Genomic DNA, 25,330 nt, shown 5'->3' with positions numbered 1-25,330 from the left:
TTTTTTTTTTAAAGATTTTATTTATTCATTCATGAGAGATACAGAGAGAGAGAGAGAGGCAGAGACACAGGCAGAGGGAGAAGCAGGCTCCACGCAGGGAGCCCGACGTGGGATTCGATCCCGGGTCTCCAGGACCGCGCCCTGACCAAAGGCAGGCGCCAAACCGCTGCGCCACCCAGGGATCCCCTAGTACAGGTTTCCTATCGGGGCCAAGACACTGGCAGCCTGGCCCCGGGGACCCTGTGTGCACAGCTGCTGCAGAGAGATGTGCTCTGTCGGGCACAATGCTGCTTCCCCCTTGCGTGTCAGCACCCAGCTCCACGGTGCCCTCCAGCCTCCATGCAGGTCCCCACTCCTCAGAGACACCTGCCCCAGGGACATCATATGGGCCATTCCTACACTGCAGCTGCCTGCCTGGAGCTGTCCAGGATCCTGGAGGTTCTGAGAGGTGTGAGTGTGTGTGTGTGTGTGTGTGTGTGTGTGTGTGAAGCCCCTGCACACATGCGATATCTGCGGTTGAGGGAATTTGAGACTCATTCAGTGAATACTTATTTTACATTCAAGGATTCATGGTAGGACTCCATATCAAGTAAGCGAGGGTTCCTGTTGTATTGAATCCCTCTTCTTAATCTTCCTGCCTGCCCAGGGCTAGAGTGACCCACCCACACCTTCTGCCCACACCCCTGCAGCTCCTCCCACTCAGAGGAAAGTGTTTATTGCAGACTTGGCCACAGGAACATACACGCCAGAAATCTCTATTCCCAAAATTCGCCCTATGTCATTTACAAGAACCCTGGGAATCTGAGAAACATTTCCCAAAATAGTATAATTCTACTGATTCCACCAGTAGGACAGATCGTTGCCACATTGCGGTTTACAGGAGCTTTGCGAATCAGTCCTCTTTATCCTAACCTGTAAAACTAAAGCAAAGAATTCCAAGTGTCCATTCATGGATGAAACGATAAAGATAATGTGGTATGTCTGTAAAATGGAATGTTATTCAGCTATTTTAAATAATTATTAAAGGATTTTATTTCTTTGGCAGAGAGAAAGCTCGAGTGGGGAGAGGGGGAGAAGGAGAAGGAGACGCCCCTCTGAGCAGGGAGCCCACACAGTGGTGGATCCCAGGACCCCAGGATCATGACCCAAGCCAAAGGCAGATGCTTCACCGACTCAGCCACCCAGGTGCCCCAGAATATTATTCAGTTATTTAAAGGAAGGATATTTGGGGGCAACTGGTGGCTCAGTTGGTTAAATGTCTAACTCGTGATTTCAGCTCAGGTCATGATCTTGGAATCTTGAAATTGAGCCCCACATTGGGATCTGTGCTCAGCTCAGCTCAGCTCAGCTCAGCTCGGAGTCTGCTTGAGATTCTCTCCCTGTCTCCCTCTGCCCTTCGCCCTGCATGGGGAACCAGCTGCGGAGCTTCTCTAGTCCTGGGCACCCTGGGGACACGTGAAGACCTGAGTTGGCACACTGACTCTTGGCTACATTGTCTCCAGATACAGCTCCTCCACTCCCCCTCCTTGAGTCAATAGCCTAGTCTTTCACCCTTTGAAGTTAAAGTGTTTTTCTCTGCTTCCCAAAGTTAATCATTCCTATAGCCAATCTGCTAGCTCTCTTAATAAAGCTGGAAGTGACAAAGCAATGGGTCTGAGTTCATTTGTGTGTGTGTGTGTTCCAAGAAAATTTATTTACAAAAACAGGCAGTAGGACAGATTGGGCCAAAGGACTATAATTTGCCAACCTCTGTCCATGTCCTTGATGACACTTAGTAAATGACCTAGTTGATCGAGGGGAATGTGGTCCATTCCGTGCCACTGCGAGCTGGAAACCTCTAAGGTCTGCTGCTTTGCTGAGTCGTACATGGGTGTAGAACAGGACAGTATGTATGGGAACTGCCAACCAGGTGGTGGGTGCAGGGCAGAGTGTGAAGAGGACACTGGAATAGGCTGAGCCTCCTTCTTCCTAAGCAGCATCAACAGATCTATTCCAGATCAGGCCCAACCCTCCTACCCCTTACACACATGGTCCCTGGGTGGGCACTGTCCTTACTGGACCCTTACGAGCCCTTATGCTGTGGTCTGACCACCAGCCCTTCCCTGGTGATGGCCCAATTGTAGCTCTTCGGCGGCGAGTCCAATGCTTCTTCCACCCGTGCCTCCAGGTTCTCTCGGGTAATGAAATTTTTTGCTTCCTCCTGCAGCTGCAGCACTTCCTGCTCCTTGAGCTGCGCCCAGGCCTGGGCCTCTCGGGCCCGCCGGGCTTCTTCCTCTGCCTGCCGCTGCTGCTGCTCCCGCGCCTCCTGCCGCAGCCTCAGGGTCTGAGTCCAGGTCTCGGATGAAAATTCAGTGAGATTCTGAGTCTTTCTTCATATGTTCACATCCAACTATCCTGGCTCTGTGGCACCCCTGCTTACACGTGCTCCCTCTAAATAAATAAATAAGTTAATTAATTAATTAATTAATTAATTAAAAGGAGGAAATCTTACCAATTGTGACACCATATATAGACCTTCAGAACAATATGATAAATGAGATAATTTAGAGAAAGCCAAATACCATATGACCTCACTTATATGTGGATCATAAAAACAAAAAAAAAAAAAAACAAGTTCACAGATACAGAGAATAAACACGTGGTTGCCAGAAGCAGAGTGGGATGGGAAACGTAATGGTGAAGATCCTCAAAAGGTACAAACACCTGATTATAATATAAGAAAGGTCTTGGGGATGTAATGCACAGCATTACAGAGTTTTCCTCTACCATGTACCATTCACCACTAAATCATGGTGTTCAGAGAGACAAAGAGAGAAGGAGAGAAAAACAGAGAAAGGGACCAACTGAGAGGCACTTGGATGGTGCAGATAAGTGCCCAACTCAAAAAAAAAAAAAAGTGCCCAACTCGTGACTTTGGCTAAGGTTACAATCTCAGGGTTGTGAGATAGAGCCCCATGTTGGGCTCCCCACTCAGCATGGAGTCTGCTGGAGATTCTCTCTTCCTCTCTCTCTCCCCTATCCTCCTCAAATAAATAAGTAAATATTTAAAAAAAGAAAGGGGGGCAGCCTGGGTGGCTCTGTGGTTTAGCGCCGCCTTCAGCCCAGGGCATGATCCTGGAGACCCAGGTGAGTCCCACATCAGGCTCCCTGCATGGAACCTGCCTCTCCCTGTGCCTGTGCCTGTGCCTGTGCCTGTGCCTGTCTCTCTCTCTCTCTCTCTCTCTCTCTCTCTCTCCCTCTGTCTCTCATGAATAAATAAATAAAAATCTTTTTAAAAGTAAATAAAAATTTAAAAAGAAAGGGATCTATTGATATATTGATAAAAATCTTTGAGGACTTATCACAGAGATACGAAAGAGATTGTAAACGTTATCAGGAGATGACCACAAAACCTATGCCAATGTATTTACAAATATGGATGATGAACAGTTCTCTAGATAAATGTAAATTACCTAAACTGACCTCAGAACAAAATGGATAATATGAGTAGAGCAAGAACCATTAAAGAAATTAAAATGAGAGCCACTAATTAGCCTCCACCAAAAAAGAACAATATCAGGACCCAATGGTTTTATGGGTGAGTTAATAAATCTTCAAGTAAAAATAATCCTCAACAAATCCCTACAGGGAATAAAAAGTAGTAAAAGGAGATCATTCCCAATTTGGTTTATGAGGCTAGAAAACCAGGCAAGAAATTATAGGCCGATTTCACTTACAAATACATGTACAAAATGAAAGGAAACATTAGAAAACCAAGTGCAGAATTAATAATAAAAAAACGTAGAAACAAAAAAGTTACCATGACCAATAGGATATCTATCAGGAATGCAAGTGTGTTTTTTTAAAAAGTGGAGGTGCTCAGCTGGGTGGCACAGTTGGTTAAGTACCTGACTCTTGATTTCAGCTCAAGTCATGATCTCAGGGTCATCAGATCAAGCCCCACTTTGGGTCCACACTGGGCGTGGAGCCTCCTTCATATTCTCTCTCTACCTCTGCCCCCTCCGCTGCTGCACTCATTCTCTCTCTACAAAGCAAAAAAAAGAATGCAGATGTGTTTCAATATCAGAATGTAGCAATCCACATCAACAGTATAAAGGAGAAAATTACTTACCTCCATAGATTTAATAAAATTATTTTTTTTTTAAATTTTTTAATAAAATTATTTGATAAAAGTCAACCCTAACTCTAAAAAAATATAAAAATCCTTTGACACGCAGAGGAAACTGGGAAAGGGGCACATTCACATCCTCCTAGGCTGCCTAAAGACTAAAGTAGCCGGGATCAGTCCCGCGCATACCACCTGGCACCCGTCAGGCACTAAACAAATGGGTGCATCTCCCCAAGCACTTCTCTTTCACACACCCCATCTTTGTTCCCGGATTCATGGTTGATTTCCTCAGTTGTATCTTCCAGATCATTTATTTTTTTCATCAGTTACCGTCCAATTATTTAACAGACACATTCCATTTGTGTGTGTGTGTGTGTGTGTGTGTCTGTGTGTGTGTGTGTGAATTTCTGGGAAGTCTTTTTTCAGTTGACTGCACCCTTTCCATGGGAGTTCATCAGCCATCTGCCTGAATCCCTGGGTGTCAGAAGGATGTTGAGAAGTTTCCATCTACGCTTTTACACGAGGTTTCCAGCACTCACGGGTTCCATTTCTACCTCGGGTGGTTGCTCCGGGACCTGCCTCCGCTGGCTCTCCTCAGATGTGTGTGCACTGGCCACCTACTTTCTCCTCCATTCCCCCCTTTTCCTATCTCCTTATGGATTCTTCTCAAATGTTATGATTCTTGGTTGTAAAGCACATGTTTAGTAGAATTCGGTTGATTATCATGAGTGTAGGCTCAAGGTTTGCTCAGTGTTTGTAGGAATCTATACTGGAGCTTTTCCTTCTTAACAGCAAAAACCTACAAACTTTTTCTTGTTTTCCTCTTGAGTATTGGAGATATTCAAAGTAATTGCTTATACCAGCTGTGCTGGGTGTGGAGAGCAATAATTTAAAGAAAAGGCCTCACTCTGTGTCTTCACTCAGCTTAAGGAAGAAGAGAACCCGCACCCCACCATTCCTGTGTTCCCAGCCAGCCCCACCCCCAATCCACCCCACTTGCAGCTGCATTGTGCAAAATATGCCCCATCCCTACAGTTGATTTTTTTTCACACCCTATCTTCTTAAAAACCATATATTTCATTTTGAGTGTTTTTGACTTTCATAAAAATGAAATTACATTGGATTTTCTGCTACTTGCTCTGTTCAGTCAAAATTATGTTCCCCATAGCATCTGGGTGACTCAATTGGTTGAGCATCTGCCTTGGGCTCAGGTCCAGATCCTGGGGTCCTGGGATTAAGTCCCGCATCGGGCTCCCTGCTGAGCAGGGAGTCTGCTTCTCCAACTCCTGCTCCCCCTGCTTGTGCTTGCTCTCTCTCTCTCTCTCTCTCTCTGTCAAATAAATAGATAAAATCTTTTTTAAAAAACTATGTTCCCCAGATTCACTCTTGCAGGTGCCTCGATGTGAGTTGGGCATTTTCATTGCTATATGGTTCCCATTGAATGAACTTATTGGCACATTCTCTTTCCCTCCTATTGGCTACTTGTGAACATTTGGGATTTTTAAAAAATGTTTTCATTTGTTGTATCAATACTGCCTCTACGAATGTTCCTCTGTACATGTCTGCTAGCACACATGCACACAGACACACATGCACACACACACACACACACACACACATTCCTGGGGGTAACAATTGCAGCTTTTCTCTTGCGTTGCCTTTTCCTTGTTGCATTGTAAGGGTCTTTATATATTCTGGATGTCATTCTTTGCCAGCCATGTGTTCTACCCTTCTTCCAGTCTGGCTGGTCTTTGTTCTTTCCTTAGAGTGTCCTTTCTTAAGTAGATACGAATTTTTATATAGTGGAAATCATTTCTTCTACCTTTGCATTAGTGCATTTTCACCCTACTTTAGAATATTTTCCCAAGGCCGTGTGTGTGAGACCGGTTTTTCAGAATCATTTTTGAGAAAAATGCCTCCTTTGCACACCTTACCTGTCAAACAATCTCCCTTATGAAGTTTCTCTGTCCGTGTAGGAGGGGTGCCTGAGTTTGTATTCTCTTCGCCAGTGGAGACACAGCACCAGTTTGAAACAGTGTGGCTCTTGGTGGTCCATCTTGACACCTAGCAGGGCAGTTGCCACCTCATTACTCTTCTTTGAGGCCCTCTGTTATGCTATTTAATTTTAGAATTGGCTTGCCCACTTAAAGAAAGCAACTACAATGCTATTGGAGATTCATAATTGTCCAGATAATTTGGGGAGAACAGCTATTCCACCCAACTAAGTCCTCCCTTTACTGATACTCTCTGGTTTCTCTTCCTTTCTTTTCTGTTATTTGTCATCTGTTACCTATTGCTAATTCACAGCCAAGCTTTCACATTCAGCTAAGTTTTCTGCTCTAAATAAAGAATAAATCTGTTTCTTCTCAGATTGCCATTACAAATATTATTTAAAATCACATGTGCGGGGCGCATGTGAGTGGCTCAATCTGTTGGGCATCTGCCTTAGGCTCGGGTCATGATCGCACGACTCCCTTCAGCCCCTCTGTGCCTCCATTGGGTTCCCTGCTCCGTGGGGAGCCTGCTTCTCCTTCTCCCTCTGCTGCTCCCCCTGCTGTGCTCTCTCACTCTCTCTTGCTCACTCTCTTTCTCAAATAAACAAATAAAATCTTTTTTAAGAAATCACAGGTGCTCTTATAAAGCCATGCCATTGAGCCTCACACATGGTGAGGCATTCATGGTAAACTTCAGTTTTGATTCTGATAATTTGTCTGATTCTTCTGAGTTGTTGATCTAGGCAACGATCCCACCTGTGAATTAGGACACTGTTTCTGCATTTTTCCTTCTCAAGCCATTCCTTTTCTGTTTCTGTCTTGCTGTATGGCAAGTCCCCCTAAACACCCTTCCTGGAGATGGCAGTCCCCGAGCCTTGCCCCTGATCTTAATACCACATTTGCTGTAACATTTTGGAGATAGCCTATATCAGATGAAGGTAATTCCTTTTAATTTCAGGTTTACTGAGTTTTACCATCAATGGAACTAGAATTTTAGGTAGAGGCGTTTGGTTTTTTTAATGCATCTTCAAAGAACTCACATGGTTTTCCTCCTTTAAACCATTAATGCCATGAATGACACTGATTTTCTACTGTGAAACTACTATATTCCTAGAATAAACCCTACATTTCCATGCACATTATCTTTTTCATTCATTTCTGCATTGTGTCTCCGAGTCCTGAAGGATGTTTGTATGTGCTGACTTGGGCCTGGTATTTTCCTTGCTGTATTTTTTCTGGTTTGGGGTTCAAAGTTACTGTACCCCACAGTAAGAGCTGGGGACATGTTTTCTCTTTCTCTTTTCTGGAGGAGTATGCGTCAGATTAGAATGGAGTCATGAATGTTTAAAAATCTCTCCTACCAGTTGAAACAGTTCCAAAATAGTAAAACTCAGTTTGTTGGATGTCTCATACGGCTATTCATGCTTTTCTTCCATTTTGACCCAGTTTGGTCCTTTTTTGTAGGTAATCACTCCACAAATGAATACCAAAGCTTGAAATCAAAATATTCATCATCTCTTTCAAGGCCATTGTCCTTTTTTTCCCTTTTTGATTCCTAACATTGCTTCTTCTTGCACATTGGTTCTTTTTTTTTTTTTTTCCTGATCACGCGGTCAGAAGAACCATATCTAGAATTTTGTGTTTCTTGCTCACCTCTTACGTTCTTTTTCCTTTGACTTCGTTCCTTCTCTTACTTCAACCAGTGGATCATTATCTCAGAAACAACCAACCTTTCATCCTTTCCTATTAAGCAATTTAGTGTTTTGAATTTGCTCAGAAGCCCACCTCAGTTGCATCCTATGTGTTCTAAAGAAAGCTGTTTTGTTTTGTTTTGTTTTTAAGTAGGCTCCATGGCCAGTGTGGAGCCCAATGGTGGGCTTAATCTAGGAGCCTAAGATCAAGATCTGAGCTGGAATCAAGTGTCGCCTAACCCACAGAGCCACCCAGGTGTCCCTACGGAAAGTATTTTTACTTTTAGTTCTACAAATTTTGAAATGGCCGTTATAATTTCTCCTTCAAGCACAAGTTTTTTAAGGTTAAAAATATTGGAACAAAAAGTACCTATGTATCACTATGATATGTATAAAAATGACAAGGTTATCTGAAGCTTCTCACAAAATATTGTCACGATAAATCCTGTATTTGGCCAGCTTGTGTGTGTGATAAAGAGCAGAGTTTTTTGAAGTTTTTCACAAAATATTGAAACTGAAAATACCTACATTTTGCCAAAATATGTATACACAAGACGACAAGGTTTTTCTTTCAACCCTCTCACAAGAAGCAACGTTAGGAGGCATAAGGGGAAAAAAAGACAATGGCTTTTGTTGAGATAAAAAAAATCCGATTGAGATGTTTGAGATAAAAAACATCCGATTTCAAAAAAAAAATATCCGATTTCGAACTTTATGGGGTTATTTGATGGAGTGATTTTCTTTTCATTTGTGGAGCCTATAAAAAGGCCCCAGGATCACTGATGACTCAAATCATAGGCAAATTATTAGTAGTCATATAAATTTACTGATTTGTACTACTTTGGGACCTATTTCAACCTATTTTCAGAGGGCTCACAAGCTTTATAAACGTAAAGGATAATTCTAAACTGGCACGACTCCTCCAGAAAAGAGACACCGAGAACTCGTCCCCAGCTCCTACTCTATAGCAGTGACTATTAAAGGCTGGCTCTCGAGGCTTCACATCTTCCTTGGGACCAGAGCACACAAGGGGACACTGCCTATGTTCTGTAACAGGTCAGTTATGCTCAATATCAAACTGTGGTTCACAGAATTAATGGTGGAAGTTGTAGCTACCTTTGTCCTGGCCAAGATAAGAAGTTATGTTCCTGCATTGTTCGTGACATGGCCGGACAACCACTGGAAGCTCCTGGGTTGTTTCAAAAAGATGTGCCAGTTTATGGTGAAGAAGACCCTTATTTATGTCCTGAGTTCTCTTGCGTCCATTATACACAATCTCATTGTTGAAGTCTTCCTCAATAAGCTATATTACTTTCTGCACAAAAAGATGGTTTCTGAGCCCACAGCTGTGGTTGTCGTTTAGCTACTCTTACACCTACTCACCCTGCATTCGTTGGGGGGATACTTGGCACCCGGAGGAGAGCAAAGGACTTTCCTCGCTTATCTCCTGCCACTGGGGGCTTGTGTGCACGCTCCGCTCTCTCCCCGAGGCTGCCCCATTCTATCCTCTCACAAACAACACTGGCTCACAACTGTGGGTGCAAACATTGATACTGAAACCCTAAAGCTCAGCAGCCTGACATGGAGGCCGGAGAGCAAAGTGCAAGCTGGTCTGATCCGCCTCCACGTCGGGATGTCACATGAACTTGCAGCCTGTACCAACCGACACACAGCTCCGTTCTGCCACAGGTGTCACAAGGAAGCTTATTTCGCTGAACTCCACCCAGTGACACCCTCTCAATGTGGCAAAGCCGGTTATTTATGCTGCATCGATCCTAATTGTTTCAGAAGAACTTCTACAAGCCTATGGTGTTACCTTCATCAATTGAGCCCCTCACCCCCACAGCCCCCAGAGCACATTTGGTTCTTCTTGAATCTGTGTCTCCCAGATTTCTTTTTTTTCTTTTCAAGATTTTATTTATTCATCAGACACACACACACACACACACACACACACACATGCACAAACACACACACACACACAGAGAGAGAAGGCCAAGAAAATTAAGGCCATTGCACCTCAAGTTTAGCATTAGCACTAGTACCTACAGCCTTCCAAGCTTCACCAGCCACCTCAGGCCCCTGTGAACAGGCCTCTACCCTCCTTCAGTTACAGGAGAAACCACAGAACGCCCTTGACCGAGAGTCCCATATTGGAATGAAACTAGAGCCTAAGAAATTCCTCCACCCCTTCTGGAAATCCCCAAGACCAGCCCATAAAATCTAACTGGAACCCCCTCGGGGCCCAAGTCCCTGCTCCTCTGTGTCGGGTATACGAGGACCCAGGCTCGAGCTTGCTAATAAACTTTCGTGTGCTTGCATCGGTGTCGCCTCCTTGGTGGTTTCTGGGATTCGCAATCTCGGGCACAACATTTGCGGGGTGTCCGGGTCCGGGAGGCCCCCAGGCCCGACCCGGAGGGTCCCACGCGGGGTGAGCACGCTCAACTTTTCCACCTTCGCGCATATTCTCTGCGAGCTCTATACTGTATTTCTACCTGTCGGAGTTCCAATGTGTGTTAGGTTGACACCGGCTTAGGCGGACGCGATGGAGGGCCGTGGCCCGGGGGTCTTGGGAGACGTCCCTTGCCCCCGCCGGGAGGACGAAGTCCCCATCTGTGAGGAGGGCCGGCTGCCAGCCCTTCGGTTTACCTTCTGTTTGTCTCCGCGGCCGCCCCGGAACGTTTGTACCGTGTCCTTGTTAACTGCGTGTGCGCTTGTCTGTCTGGCCGCGTCTTTGTTAACTGTCATAATGTCTGGGCCTTGGTGTGGACTGAGGACATAATGGGGCAGACACAAACCACCCCCCTGTCTCTTATGCTCTCCCACTCCTCCCACGTTAGGGAAAGAGCTCATCACCTGAGCACAGACATGCGGAGAGAAGACTTTCAAGCTTGCTGCATGTCAGAATGGCCAACCTTTGAGGTGGGGTGGCCCCTACAAGGAACTTTCCAGCTCCTATTATCTTACAGGTTAAGTCCGTGAACTTCAGGAATAAATCTGATGACCACCCTGACCAGGTGCCGTACATCCTGGCCGGGCAGGACATGATCGAGAATCCCCCTCCTTGGCTAAAACCATTTTCACCCACCAAGATTCTAGCCCTGCGAAAGGCTGAGAAGGACACTGACTCTAGGACCAAAAAGCCCTGACGCACACACTATCACTCCCGTCCCGGCCTCCTTCCCACAAGACCCTCCCTTCCTCAGCCCCTCTCAGCATCCACTTTGGGACCTGATGTTCCAAGCTTACAGGTTCCTCAATGCAACCAAGCCCAATCTTACCCGATCTTGAAGGCTCTGCTCTGGCATCCGGCCTCTCTTCTATGAGGGAATTGCGATGTTCGGTCAGTACAACCTCCGGCCCTAATGCCTGGAGATGGCATCAAAAGACTCTAGGACTCACTTTACAAGCAATGTCAGGCCAGGGGCTCTGTATAGGCACCCCATCACCCCAATACCAGTCCATATGTAATGAGACAAAATCTATATCTAGCCTAGACAACCACCTACCTCCTCAAGACGGTCGGTGGGCATGTTCTACAGGCCTAACCCCCTGTTTTCATGGTCAGATTCTAAATCTGACAAAGGGTTTCTGTGTGCTAGTTCAGCTACTTCCTACAATTATCTACCACTCAGATGAGCCGGTACCCACAGACGGATAGAGGGGAGCCCATCTCGGCTATCACCATTGCTGTTGGGAATCGGGTTAGCAGGTGCAGGGACAGGGATTGCTTCACTAGCCGTACCCAACTCCCACTATGACAGCCTCAGAGCAGCAGTCCATCTAGGCATAGAATGGGTAGAAACCTCTATTTCCCACCTCCAAGACTCCCTAACATCTTTGTCTGAGGTTGTCCTTCAAAACAGAAGGAGAGGGATCCCTGGGTGGCGCAGCAGTTTGGCGCCTGCCTTTGGCCCAGGGCGCGATCCTGGAGACCCGGGATCGAATCCCACGTCGGGCTCCCGGTGCATGGAGCCTGCTTCTCCCTCTGCCTGTGTCTCTGCCTCTATCTCTCTCTCTGTGTGGGTGACTATCATAAATAAATAAAAATTAAAAAAAATAAAAAAAAAACAGAGGAGATTAGACTTAGTCGTCTTACTACAAGGGGGGTTATGTGCTGCCTTAAACGAGGAATGTGGCTTCTTTACTGACCACTCAGGAATAGTCCGGGAATCTATGGCAAAAGTCGGAGGTTTGGCTAGATGTAAACGGGGTGAGAACAGCGACAAAGGTGGTTCGAATCTTGGTTCAATCATTCCCCCTGGCTCACGACCTTGCTGTCCACCCGAGCCGGGCCCCTCATTATCCTCCTTCTCCTTACCTTCGGGCCCTGCGTTATCAATAGATTAGTTACTTTTGTCCAAGACAGAGTCCGCACACTTCACATCATGGTACTCACACAGCAATACCAACCATGGACCTTGTTACTGAGACCAACCTGGACCCATGATTGGGTCCTTCCTTAGGTTCCTCTGAGAGGGGGAAATATGGAAGCCGAGAAAATTAAGGCCCTTCCACCTCAAGTTTAGCGTTAGCACAAGTACAGCCACCTTAGCCTCGGCAGCCATCTCAGGCCTCTGAGACCAAGGGCTGAACATTACCACACTTCAGTTATAGGAAAAACTGCAGAAGGCTCTTGATAGAAAGTCCCATATCACAATGAAAAAAAATTCCTCCACCCCTTCTGGAAATCCCCTGGACCAGCCCAAAAACCCAGCTGTAACCCACCTTTGGGGTCCAAGTCCCTGCTCCGCTGTGATGGGTATACTTCGACCCAAGCTCGAGCTTGCTAACAAACCCTCGAGCACTGGCATCGGGGTTGGCTCCTTGGTGGTTTCTGGCACTTGCGATCGTGGGCACAACATTCAGCAGTCCTGACATGGAGGCCAGAGACCAATGTGCAAGTTGGTCCGATCCGCCTCCATGTCAGGATGTCACATGAACTTGCAGCCTGTACCAACCGACACACAGCTCCGTTCTGCCACAGTTGTCACAAGGAAGCTTATTTCGCTGAACTCCACCCAGTGACACCATCTCTATGTGGCAAAGCCAGTTACTTATGCTGCATCCATCCTAATTCATTCAGAAGAACTTCTACAAGCCTATGGTGTTACCTTCATCAATTGAGCTACTCACCCCCACAGCCCCCAGAGCACATTTGGTTCTTCTTGAATCTGTGTCTCCTTGATTTCTTTCGGTTTTCTTTTCAAGATTTTATTAATTCACACACACACACACACACACAGAAAGAGAAAGAGGCAGAGACACGGACAGGCAGAGGGAGAAGCAGGCTCCATGCAGGGAGCCCCATGTGGGACTCGATCCCGGGTCTCCAGGATCACACCCTGGGCTGAAGGTGGCACTAAACTGCTGAGCCCCCCGGGCTGCCCAACTATTCTTACTTTGGGGCATGAATACATCTCCTAGGGAAACTCTTCAGCCTGTGTGGAAGAAAACATGTTCCAGGATGCGGAAATCTAGCTGTGATAGCCAAACCAGTGGTTTCTTTTTTTTTTTTAAGATTTTATTTATTTTTTTCATAGAGACACAGAGAGAGAATGAGAAGCAGAGACACAGGCAGAGGGAGAAGCAGGCTCCATGCAGAGCCTGATGTGGGACTTGATCAAGGGTCTCCAGGATCACGCCCCAGGCTGCAGGCAGTACTAAACCGCTGCGCCACCTGGGCTGCCCCAACCACTGGTTTCAACTCGCAGCCTTTCAGGAGTGCAACGAGTTTACTTCTACGGTGGGATCCTAGCCAGCAGTTAAAGTGAAGGAGACGGACATGTAACAATAGGGATATATGTGGGGCACCTGTGTGGCTCAGTGCTTGAGCAGACGCTCAGGCCCTGTTCCCGAGCTTCTGGGAAAGAGTCCCCATTAGGCTCCCCACAGGGACACTGCATCTCCCTCTACCTCTCTCTCTCAGTCTCTCATAAATAAATAAATAAATAAATAAATAAATAAATAAATAAATAAATGAAATCTCATTTTTTTAAAAGAGGATATACGTAAAAATGTGGCCAGAGGTTTTGAAACCTGTCACAAAGTATTGTCACAAAAAATATATACGTTCGCCCAGGATATGTGTAAGAAAGAGGACTGGGTTTTCGAAGCCTTTCATAAAATCTTGTCACAAAAAAATGTCTATGTTAGACCTGGATACATGTATAAAGGAGGATATGGTTTCTGAAAGCCTGTCACACATAAAAATTGTCACAAAGAATAACTAGGTTCAGCCAGGAAACGTGTAAAACAGACGACAAAGTTTTGAAATCTTTTTCACAAAATAGTATTAAAAAAATACCTATGTTCAGCCAAGATATGTGGAAAAAAGAGGACAGGGTTTTGTGAACCCTTTCACAAAATATTGTCACAAAAGATACCTATATTTGGCCAGGATATGTGTAGAAAAGAAGAGGGATTTTTTTTGAAGCTTTTCACAAAATATTGGAACAAAAAGTACCTATGTATCACTATGATATGTATAAAAATGACCAGGTTATCTGAAGCTTCTCAGAAATATTGTCACGATAAATCCTGTATTTGGCCAGCTGGTGTGTGTGATAAAGAACAGGGTTTTTTTGGAGTTTTTCACAAAATATTGAAACTGAAAATATTTTACATTTTGCCAAAATATGTATAAACAAGAGGACAAGGGGTTTTTTTCAACCGTCTCACAAGAAGGAATGTTAGGAGGCATAAGGGGAAAAAAAGACAATGGCTTTTGTTGAGATAAAAAAGCATCCAATTGAAATGTTTGAGATAAAAAACATCCCATTGAGCTGTTTGAGATAAAAAACATCTGATTGAAAAAAAAATTTGATTGTGATATTTGAGTTAAAAAACATCTGATTGAGATGTTTGAGATAAAAAATATCTGAGATGTTTGCGATAAAAAACATCCAAGATGTTTGAGATAAAGAACATCCAATTGAGATGTTTGAGATAAAAACCATATGATTTCAAAAAAAAAAATTTCCGATTTCAAACTTTATGCGGTTATTTTTATTGGTGGAGTGATTTTTTTTTCATTTGTGGAGCCTATAAAAAGGCCACAGGGTCTTGATGACTCATATCAATTGTAAATTATTAGTAGTCGTATGAATTTTTTTTTTAATTTTTATTTATTTATGATAGTCACAGAGAGATAGAGAGAGAGGCAGAGACACAGGCAGAGGGAGAAGCAGGCTCCATGCGCTGGGAGCCCGACGTGGGATTCGATCCCGGGTCTCCAGGATCGCGCCCTGGGCCAAAGGCAGGCGCCAAACCGCTGCGCCACCCAGGGATCCCTAGTCGTATGAATTTATCAATAAACTGATTTGTACTACTTTTAGGACCTATTTCAACCTATTTTCAGAGGGCTCACAAGCTTTTTAAACGTAAAGGATAATTCTTTTTTTTTTTTCTTTTCTTTTTTTTTTTTTTGTAAAGGATAATATAAACTGGCACGACTCCTCCAGAAAAGAGACACCGAGAACTCGTCCCCAGCTCCTACTCTATAGCAGTGACTCTTAAAGGCTGGCTCTCGAGGCTTCACATCTTCCTTGGGACCGGAGCACACAAGGGGACACTGCCTATGTTCTGTAACAGGTCAGTTATGCTCAATATCAAACTGTGGTTCACAGAATTAATGGTGGAAGTTGTAGCTACCTTTGTCCTGGCTAAGATAAGAAGTTATGTTCCTGCATTGTCCTTGACATTACTGGAGAACCTATGGAAGCTCCTGGGTTGTTTCAAAAAGATGTTCCAGTTTATGGTGAAGAAGACCCTTATTTATGTCCTGAGTTCTCTTGCGTCCATTATACACAATCTCATTGTTGAAGTCTTCCTCAATAAGCTATATTACTTTCTACACAAAAAGATGGTTTCTGAGCCCACAGCTGTGGTTGTCGTTTAGCTACTCTTACACCTACTCACCCTGCATTCGTTGGGGGGATACTTGGCACCTGGAGGAGAGCAAAGGACTTTCCTCGCTTATCTCCTGCCACTGGGGGCTTGTGTGCACGCTCGGTTCTCTCCCCGAGGCTGCCCCATTCTATCCTCTCACAAACAACACTGGCTCACAACTGTGGGTGCAAACATTGATACTGAAACCCTAATGCTCAGCAGCCTGACATGGAGGCCGGAGACCAAAGTGCAAGCTGGTCTGATCCGCCTCCACGTCTGGATGTCGCATGAACTTGCAGCCTGAACCAACCGACACACAGCTCCGTTCTGCCACAGTTGTCACAAGGAAGCTTATTTCGCTGAACTCCACCCAGTGACACCATCTCTATGAGGCAAAGCTGGTTATTTATGCTGCATCCATCCTAATTCTTTTTTTTTTAATTTTTTTTTAATTTTTATTTATTTATGATAGTCACACAGAGCGAGAGAAAGAGGCAGAGACATAGGCAGAGGGAGAAGCAGGCTCCATGCACCAGGAGCCTGATATGGGATTCGATCCCGGATCTCCAGGATCGCGCCCTGGACCAAAGGCAGGCGCCAAACCACTGCGCCACCCAGGGATCCCATCCATCCTAATTCTTTCAGAAGAACTTGTACAAGCCTATGGTGTTACCTTCATCAATTGAGCTCCTCACCCCCACAGTCCCCAGAGCACATTTGGTTCTTCTTGAATCTGTATCTCCTTGATTTCTTTCGTTTTTCTTTTCAAGATTTTATTTATTCACCAGAAACACAAAGACACACACACACACACACACACAGAAAGAGAAAGAGGCAGAGACACAGGCAAAGGGAGAAGCAGGCTCCATGCAGGGAGCCCCACGTGGGACTCGATCCAGGGTCTCCAGCATCACACCCTGGGCTGAAGGTGGCACTAAACTGCTGAGCCACCCGGGCTGCCCAACTATTCTTACTTTGGGGCATGAATACATCTCCTAGGGAAACTCTTCAGCCCGTGTGGAAGAAAACATGTTCCAGGATGCGGAAATCTAGCTGTGATAGTCAAACCAGTGGTTTCTTTATTTTTTTTTTTTAAGATTTTATTTATTTATTCATAGAGACACAGAGAGAGAATGAGAGACAGAGACACAGGCAGAGGGAGAAGCAGGCTCCATGCAGAGCCTGATGTGGGACTTGATCAAGGGTCTCCAGGATCACGCCCCGGGCTGTAGGCGCCACTAAACGGCTGCGCCACCGGGGATGCCCCAAACCACTGGTTTCAACTCGCAGCCTTTCAGGAGTGCAACGAGTTTACTCCTACGGTGGGATCCTAGCCAGCAGTTAAAGTGAAGGAGACTGACATGTAACAATAGAGATGTATGTGGGGCACCTGTGTGGCTCAGTGGTTGAGCAGACGCTCAGGCCCTGTTCCCGAGCTTCTGGGAAAGAGTCCCCATTAGGCTCCCCACAGGGACAGTGCATCTCCCACTACGTCTCTCTCCGTCTCAAATAAATAAATAAATAAATAAATAAATAAATAAATAAATAAATAAATAAATAAAACCTCAATTTTTAAAAACTGGATATACGTAAAAATGTGGCCAGAGGTTTTGAAACCTGTCATAAAGAATTGTCACAAAAAATACCTACGTTCGCCCAGGATATGTGTAAGAAAGAGGACTGGGTTTTCGAAGCCTTTCACAAAATCTTGTCACAAAAAAATGTCTATGTTAAACCAGGATACAAGTATAAAAGAGGATATGGTTTCTGAAAGCCTGTCACACACAAAAATTGTCACAAAAAATAACTAGGTTCAGCCAGGAAACGTGTAAAACAGAGGACAAGGTTTTGAAATCTTTTTCACAAGATGGTATTAAAAAAATACCTATGTTCAGCCGAGATATGTGGAAAAAAGAGGACAGGGTTTTGTGAACCCTTTCACAAAATATTGTCACAAAAGATACCTATATTGGCCAGGATATGTGTAGAAAAGAAGAGGGATTTTTTTTTTGAAGCTTTTCACAAAATATTGGAACAAAAGGTACCTATGTATCACTATGATATGTATAAAAATGACAAGGTTATCTGAAGCTTCTCACAAAATATTGTCACGATAAATCCTGTATTTGGCCAGCTTGTGTGTGTGATAAAGAACAGGGTTTTTTGAAATTTTTCACAAAATATTGAAACTGAAAATACCTACATTTTGCCAAAATATGTATAAACAAGAGGACAAGGGGTTTTTTTCAACCCTCTCACAAGAAGCAATATTAGGAGGCATAAGGGGAAAAAAAGACAATGGCCTTTGTTGAGATAAAAAATATCCAATTGAGATGTTTGAGATAAAAAACATCCGATTGAGAAGTTTGAGATAAAAAACATCCAAGAAAAAAAAAAAAAAGAAAAAAAAAACCATCCAAGATGTTTGAGATAAAGAAAATCCAATTGATGTTTGAGATAAAACTCATCTGATTAAAAAAATATCCAATTGAGATGTTTGAGATAAAAAACATCCAATTGAGATGTTTGAGATAAAACACATCTGATTAAAAGAAATCCGATTGAGTTGTTTGAGATAAAAAACATCCGATTGAGATGTTTGAGATAAAAAATATCCGATTTCAAAAGAAAAAATATCCGATTTCAAACTTTATGGGGTTATTTTTATTGGTGGAGTGATTTTCTTTTCATTTGTGGAGCCTATAAAAAGGCCACAGGGTCATTGATTTCTCATATCATTTGTAAATTATTAGTAGTCATATGAATTTACCAATAAACTGATTTGTACTACTTTTAGGACCTATTTCAACCTATTTTCAGAGGGCTCACAAGCTTTATAAACGGAAAGGATAATTCTAAACTGGCACGACTCCTCTAGAAAAGAGACACCGAGAACTCGTCCCCAGCTCCTACTCTATAGCAGTGACTATTAAAGGCTGGTCTCGAGGCTTCACATCTTCCTTGGGACCGGAGCACACAAGGGGACACTGCCTATGTTCTGTAACAGGTCAGTTATGCTCAATATCAAACTGTGGTTCACAGAATTAATGGTGGAAGTTGTAGCTACCTTTGTCCTGGCCAAGATAAGAAGTTATGTTCCTGCATTGTTCGTGACATGGCTGGACAACCACTGGAAGCTCCTGGGTTGTTTCAAAAAGATGTGCCAGTTTATGGTGAAGAAGACCCTTATTTATGTCCTGAGTTCTCTTGCGTCCATTATACACAATCTCATTGTTGAAGTCTTCCTCAATAAGCTATATTACTTTCTACACAAAAAGATGGTTTCTGAGCCCACAGCTGTGGTCGTCGTTTAGCTACTCTTACACCTACTCACCCTGCATTCGTTGGGGGGATACTTGGCACCCGGAGGAGAGCAAAGGACTTTCCTCGCTTATCTCCTGCCACTGGAGGCTTGTGTGCACGCTCCGCTCTCCCCGAGCCTGCCCCATTCTATCCTCTCACAAACAACACTGGCTCACAACTGTGGGTGCAAACATTGATACTGAAACCCTAATGCTCAGCAGCCTGACATGGAGGCCGGAGACCAATGTACAAGTTGATCCTATCCGCTACCACGTCTGGATGTCACATGAACTTGCAGCCCGTTCCAACCGACACACAGCTCCGTTCTGCCACAGTTGTCACAAGGAAGCTTATTTCGCTGAACTCCACTCAGTGACACCATCTCTATGTGGCATAGCCGGTTATTTATCGTGCATCCATCCTAATTGTTTCAGAAGAACTTCTACAAGCCTATGGTGTTACCTTCATCAATTGAGCCCCTCACCCCCACAGCCCCCAGAGCACATTTGGTTCTTCTTCAATCTATGTCTCCCAGATTTCTTTTTTTCTTTTCAAGATTTTATTTATTCATCTGAGACAGAGAGAGAGTGAGAGAGAGAGAGAGAGAGAGAGAGAGTCAAAGACATGCAGAGGGAGAAGCAGGCTCCATGCAGGGAGCCCAACGTGGGACTCGATCCCGGGTCTCCAGGATCACGCCCTGGGCTAAAGGCGGGCGCTAAACAGCTGAGCTACCCGGGCTGACCCCTTGATTTCAGTACAGTTTGTTTTTTTTTATTTGTTTGTTTGCGTGTTTGTTTTCGCAGCCTCGATTCTTTCTTGTTTCACATACTGAGCAAATAAAGTTCCTTTCAGACAATGGCATGTCTGCAGCCTTACTGCTCCATCCTAGGCTGATTTCCTCTAACCCTGTGTGGCTTAGGGTCTGTTGCAAGGCACCGAAGAAGAGGAGGGAAAACCAGGGTGATTAGATAGAGAGCTCCATGGCTTGGCAGGGGTTGGGGAGGGATGGGTACGCAACCTGGGTGATATTTGCTGAATGGAGGATGGGGGTGGAGGTGGTTTCCAAGGCTGATGGTCTGGGACACGGCAGCCCAGGAGGCTCTGGGGATGTGTCATCTTTCCCGGAGAAGTTCAAAGTCAGTCACAGAGAACTCTGAACTGGTTGAAAGCATCTCTACCACTTGTAAGCCATATATCCCAAATTTGACCAGGGTAGAGCCAGCCTCTTGAGGACTGAGCTGGGGGTAGGGACAGCTCCCCGCAAACTCATCTTCAAGGGACCCATGTTGGGATGGGTGATGGTGATATTCAGAGGGCTCATGAGAACGCGCCCCTTGGGTCAGGAGAAACCCTGCGGAGGGGAAAGGATGTGAGTGGAATGACCCTCCCCAGAGCACCTCGGAGGTCCTGAGGCTGCCCTGGAAGTTTGAGCCTGCCTCATTTGGATCTGTGCCCAGCATTGAGTTGGCTTCTACCTCTCCCTCTGCTCATTCGCCCTCTCGTGCCCTCTTTCTAACAAATAAATACATAAAATATTTTTAAAGATTATTTATGTATTATGAGAGACATGCTCAGAGGCAGAGGCTTAGGCAGAGGGAGAAGCAGGCTCCCCGTGGGAAGCCCGATTTGGGACTCCATCTCAGGATGCCAGGATCATGACATGAAGCCAAGGTAGACACTCAACCACTGAGCCACCCAGGCACTCATTAATAAATACAATTTTTAATAAATATTTTAATACATAAAAAATCAGTAAAGAGGGGGGCACTTGACAGGATGAGCACTGGGTGTTATACTATTGTTGGCAAATGGAACTCCAATAAAAAGGTATACAAAAAAATCAGTAAAATCAACAATGGGCAAAAATGTCAAAGAGACATTTCTCCAAAGGTATACAGTGGCCACCAAGCTTCTGAGGAAACGCTCAACATCGCTAATCATTACACAGAGCAAATCGAACACAAATATATATCAAGTCACACCCATCAGGATAGTCACCATCAACAACAATAAGCAAGGGATCCCTGGGTGGCGCAGCGGTTTGGCGCCTGCCTTTGGCCCAGGGCGCGATCCTGGAGACCCGGGATCGAATCCCACGTCGGGCTCCCGGTGCATGGGGCCTGCTTCAACCTCTGCCTGTGTCTCTGCCTCTCTCTCTCTCTCTCTCTCTCTCTTTCTGTGTGTGACTATCATAAATAAATAAAAATTAAAAAAAAACAACAATAAGCAAAAGGACCCCAAACCCAAATACCATAAATTAATGTGTGTTGGTGAGGATCTGGAGAAATCAGAACCCTGGCAAATGTTAGTGAAAAAGTAAAATGGCACATCAGACATCAGCTTGGAACACGGTGCCGGGTTTCCTCCAAATTAAGAAATAGACTTACCGTGTGATGGAGCCATCTCCTTACTCATTTTACATCTGTAAGAACTGAAAGCCAACAGTACGAAGGGATCCCCGCTCATCCCTGTTCATCGCAGTGTTGTTCACAAGAGTCAAGATGTAGAAGCAGCCCCCGTGTCCACGCACAGAGGAACAGAGAAAGATCATGCGGCATCCAGCTCCAGTGGAACGAGCTGGAAGGATCCTAAGGAAGAAGTGAGTTCTGGACCCGCTGCCACATGAAATGAGCAGGTCGCAGCAAGTCAAATACCCTATGATTCCACTTGTATGTCCTGCCCGTCATAGTCAAATTTATAGAAACAGAAAGAAGACATGTGGGGCCGGTGGGGGCAGGGAGGAGCAAACAGGAAACTGTGGGTGCAGACTTTCTGTTACAAAATGAGCAGGTGCTAGAGATGCATTGTACGCCCCTGAGAATATTGATACCCCTGCTCATCTGTATCCTGGTTCCCAGTGAATGGTAGGGAATGTAATGTTATGAGTTTTTCCCCATAATTTTTCACAGATTTAAGGAAGAAATTGGGGTGAAGATCCCTGGGGCCCTTGTAACCTTCCTGCCTTCCAAGAGGAAGCTCTGGGTGTGACCAATACAAAGTGTTGGTGGGTGAGGTTCATTCTGTGTTCCCAGCCAGCCCGTTTCAGCCTCCCATGGCAGCTCATGGGGCTCTGAGCCCCTCCAGAGTCCATAACGGGGAAGAGGCTCGAGGCTCCAGGGATTCTCAGGAGTTGAGGGGCCAAGGTGGGAGGAGAAGGGCTGAGCAGGGATGGAAAGATGGGTAGAGGAGCAGCTGTGTGGGAGGGGTCAGATTGAGGGATTCAGGACAGCCAAAGAGTCTAAGATGTGACATTAAAAAAAAAGGAAGGAAAGAAAGAAATTAAGGAGGAAAGGAAGAAAGAAGAAGAAGAAAAGGGAGCGACCGGGTTGCTGAATACCTAGAGCATGAAACTCTTTCCTCAGGATGGTGGGCTCAGGCCCCAAGTAGAACTCATTAAAAAACAAAAACAAACAAACAAACAAACAAAAAAACAGGGATCCCTGGGTGCCTCGGCACTTTGGCGCCTGCCTTTGGCCCAAGGGATGGAGTCCCGCATCGGGCTCCTGGCATGGAGCCTGCTTCTCCCTCTGCCTCTGCCTCTGCCTCTGTCTCTGCCTCTCTCTCTCTCTCTCTCTCTCTCTCTCAAATAAATAAATAAATATATTTTAAAGAGTTCTTAGGCTCAGTTGTTTAAGCGTCTAAGTCATGAACTCAGCTCAGGTCTTGGTCTCAGGGTTGTGTGTTCGAGCCCCCTGTGGGGTGCTATGCTTACATGGAGCCTAATTTAAAATACTCTTTTAATATAAAAATAAAATAAATACGAATACTCATTAAAACTCAGCGGTTTAGCACCTGCCTTCAGCCCAGGGCATGATCCTGGAGTCCCAAGATCGAGTTCCACATCTGGCTCCCTGCATGGAGCCTGCTTCTCCCTCTGCCTATGTCTCTGCCTCTGTGTGTGTGTGTGTGTGTGTGTCTCATGAATAAATAAATAAAATCTTTAAAAATAATAATAATAATAATAATAATAAATAAAATGAGGGGAGGGCTGGATGGCTCAGCAGTTGGGCATCTGCCTTTGGCTCATGGCATGATCCTAGTGTCCCAGGATCAAGTTCCACATTGGACTTCCTGCATGGAGCCTGCTTCTCTCTCTGCCTATGTCTCTGCTCTCTCTCTCACTCTGTGTCTCTCATGAATAAATAAATAAAATGTATAAAGAAATAAAATTAAAAATTAAAAAAAAGAATGAGGACAGGAGATGATGAGGACGACAACTTAGATGAGCAGGTTGGAAGATTCCTGAGTCAGGTGTTCTGTGTGACCTTTGAAACTCCCTTGTCTTTAAGAAAACCTTTGCCTTTTCTGAAGATATTACATGCCCTTCCTCCACTGTATGCTCTTGGCTCCTTTTCTATTTATAAATAAATTTTTATTTATTTATTTATTTATTTATTTATTTATTTATTAAGATTATTTATTTATTTATTCATGACAGACAGGGAGAGAGACAGAGAGAGAGGCAGAGGGAGAAGCAGGCTCCACGCAGGAAGCCCGACGTGGGACTCGATCTCGGGTCTCCAGGATCAGACCCCGGGCTGAAGGCAGCGTCAAACCGCTGGGCCATCGAGGCTGCCCTGTAAATTTCTTTTTAAGATTTTATTTATTTATTAATCAGAGAAACAGAGAGAAGCAGAGACACAGGCAGAGGGAGAAGCAGGCTCCCTGCAGGGAGCCCGATGCAAGACTCAATCCCAGGACTCTGGGATCATGATCTGAGCCAAAGGCTCAACCACCTGGTTGCCCCTTATGTACTATTTCAAATATAAACCCAAACTTGCGCGGTGAGGACATGTTCCTCCCACCATCAGTTGCTTTGGTGTGAAAGTACTCAGATTCAGAAATGGTGTATGAATTCAATGGGCTCAAATTAGGTCAATTATAAAGAGTTTTCACCCTCAAGAGCATGCACTGCCCTCCTGTTACAACCACCCGACAAAGTGTCAACAATTTTGGAGCAGTGGATCCAGGAGAGTGAGAGCTCCATCAGGAGCACCATGTGCATTCACTCAAATTGGATTAAAGGCTTGAATATAAGATCTGAAACCATGAAACTACCAGAAGAAAACACAAGCAGTAAGTTCCTTGGCATCAGACTTGGCAATGAGTTTTTTGGATGGCAATGAAAGTCAAAAATAATAAGTGGAACCTCATCAAGCTGAAGAGCTTCTGCACAGCAAAGGAAACCATGAGAAAATGAAAAGGCAACCCACCAAGTGGGAGAGACATTTTAAATCATATGTCTGGTAAGGGATTAATATCCAAAATTTGGAATACCCAAAAATATAGAAAGAGGGGTGCCCGGAGTTGGGGGTGCCAGGGTGGCTCAGTTGGTTGAGCATCTGACTCTTGATTTCAGCTCAGGGTCATGATCTCAGCTTCCTGGGACTGAGCTCAGAGTTGAGCTCCGGACTGATTGTGGAGACAGTCTGCTTAGGATTCTCTCTCTCTCCCTCTGCCCCTCCCCCTCACTCATGCACACTCTCTTGGTCTCTCTCAAATAAATAAATAAACTTAAAAAAAAAAACCACAGAAAGCAATATGGTGAGTCCTCCAAATATTAAAAATAGAACTATCATCTGACCTAACGGTTCCACTTCTGGGTATATGACCAAAAGAAATGAAATCACCTCCTGAAAAACATACCTGCACCCCCAGGTTTACTGCGGCATCATTCACAAAGGGCAGGAGACAGAAACATCCTAAAAGTCTGTTGAGGAATAAATGGGTAAAGAAAAGGTGGGATCTCATACGATGGTATATTATTCAGCCACAAAAAGGAAGAAACTCTTGCCTTTTGTGACAACATGGATGGACAACATGGATGAGGATATTGTGCTAAGAGCAGCCGGCGAGTCAAAGAGAGACAGATACTCTATGATCTTGCTTACAGGTGGAATCTGACAGAGAACTGTCCGCGGTTGCCTTGCCTGAGGGGCAGGGGGCGGTGGGGATGAGTAAAGGTGATCAAAAGATCAAATCTTCCAGATGCAGAAGTCCTAGAGGCGTAATGCACAGCGTGGTGACTCTGTTAAGGATACTGCATTGCAGGGGCACCCGGGTGGCTCAGTGGTTGAGCGTCGGCCTTTGGCTCAGGGCATGATCCTGGGGTCCCAGGATGGAGTCCTGCATCGGGGTCTCTGCATGGAGCCTGCTTCTCCCTCTGCATATGTCTCTGCCTCTCCCTCTCTGTGTCTCTCATGAATAAATAAATAAAACCTTTAAAAAAAATACTGCATTGCATTTTTGAAATTTGCTAAGAGCAAAAAGTATGACTACACGAAGTCATGGACATTAACTATGCTTATTGCGGTGGTCACTTCACAGTGTATACATATATCGAA

The 25,330-nt window shown here is 44.8% G+C and overlaps 1 long non-coding RNA gene across 1 annotated transcript; it reads right to left on the bottom strand.

Annotated features, from left to right (window-relative positions):
- LOC140598296 (uncharacterized) lies at nt 1-21,698 on the bottom strand. The gene is made up of 2 exons (XR_012000588.1): nt 21,374-21,698; nt 1-2,430 (listed from the first exon to the last, which is right to left on the bottom strand). It is a non-coding gene; the product is annotated as an uncharacterized lncRNA (long non-coding RNA).
- Nucleotides 21,699-25,330: the final 3,632 nt, after the last annotated feature.

This window comes from Vulpes vulpes, chromosome 1 (genome assembly GCF_048418805.1).
Source record: "Vulpes vulpes isolate BD-2025 chromosome 1, VulVul3, whole genome shotgun sequence".
NCBI lineage: Eukaryota > Metazoa > Chordata > Mammalia > Carnivora > Canidae > Vulpes > Vulpes vulpes.
This window is presented reverse-complemented; position numbering and strand designations above follow the sequence as displayed.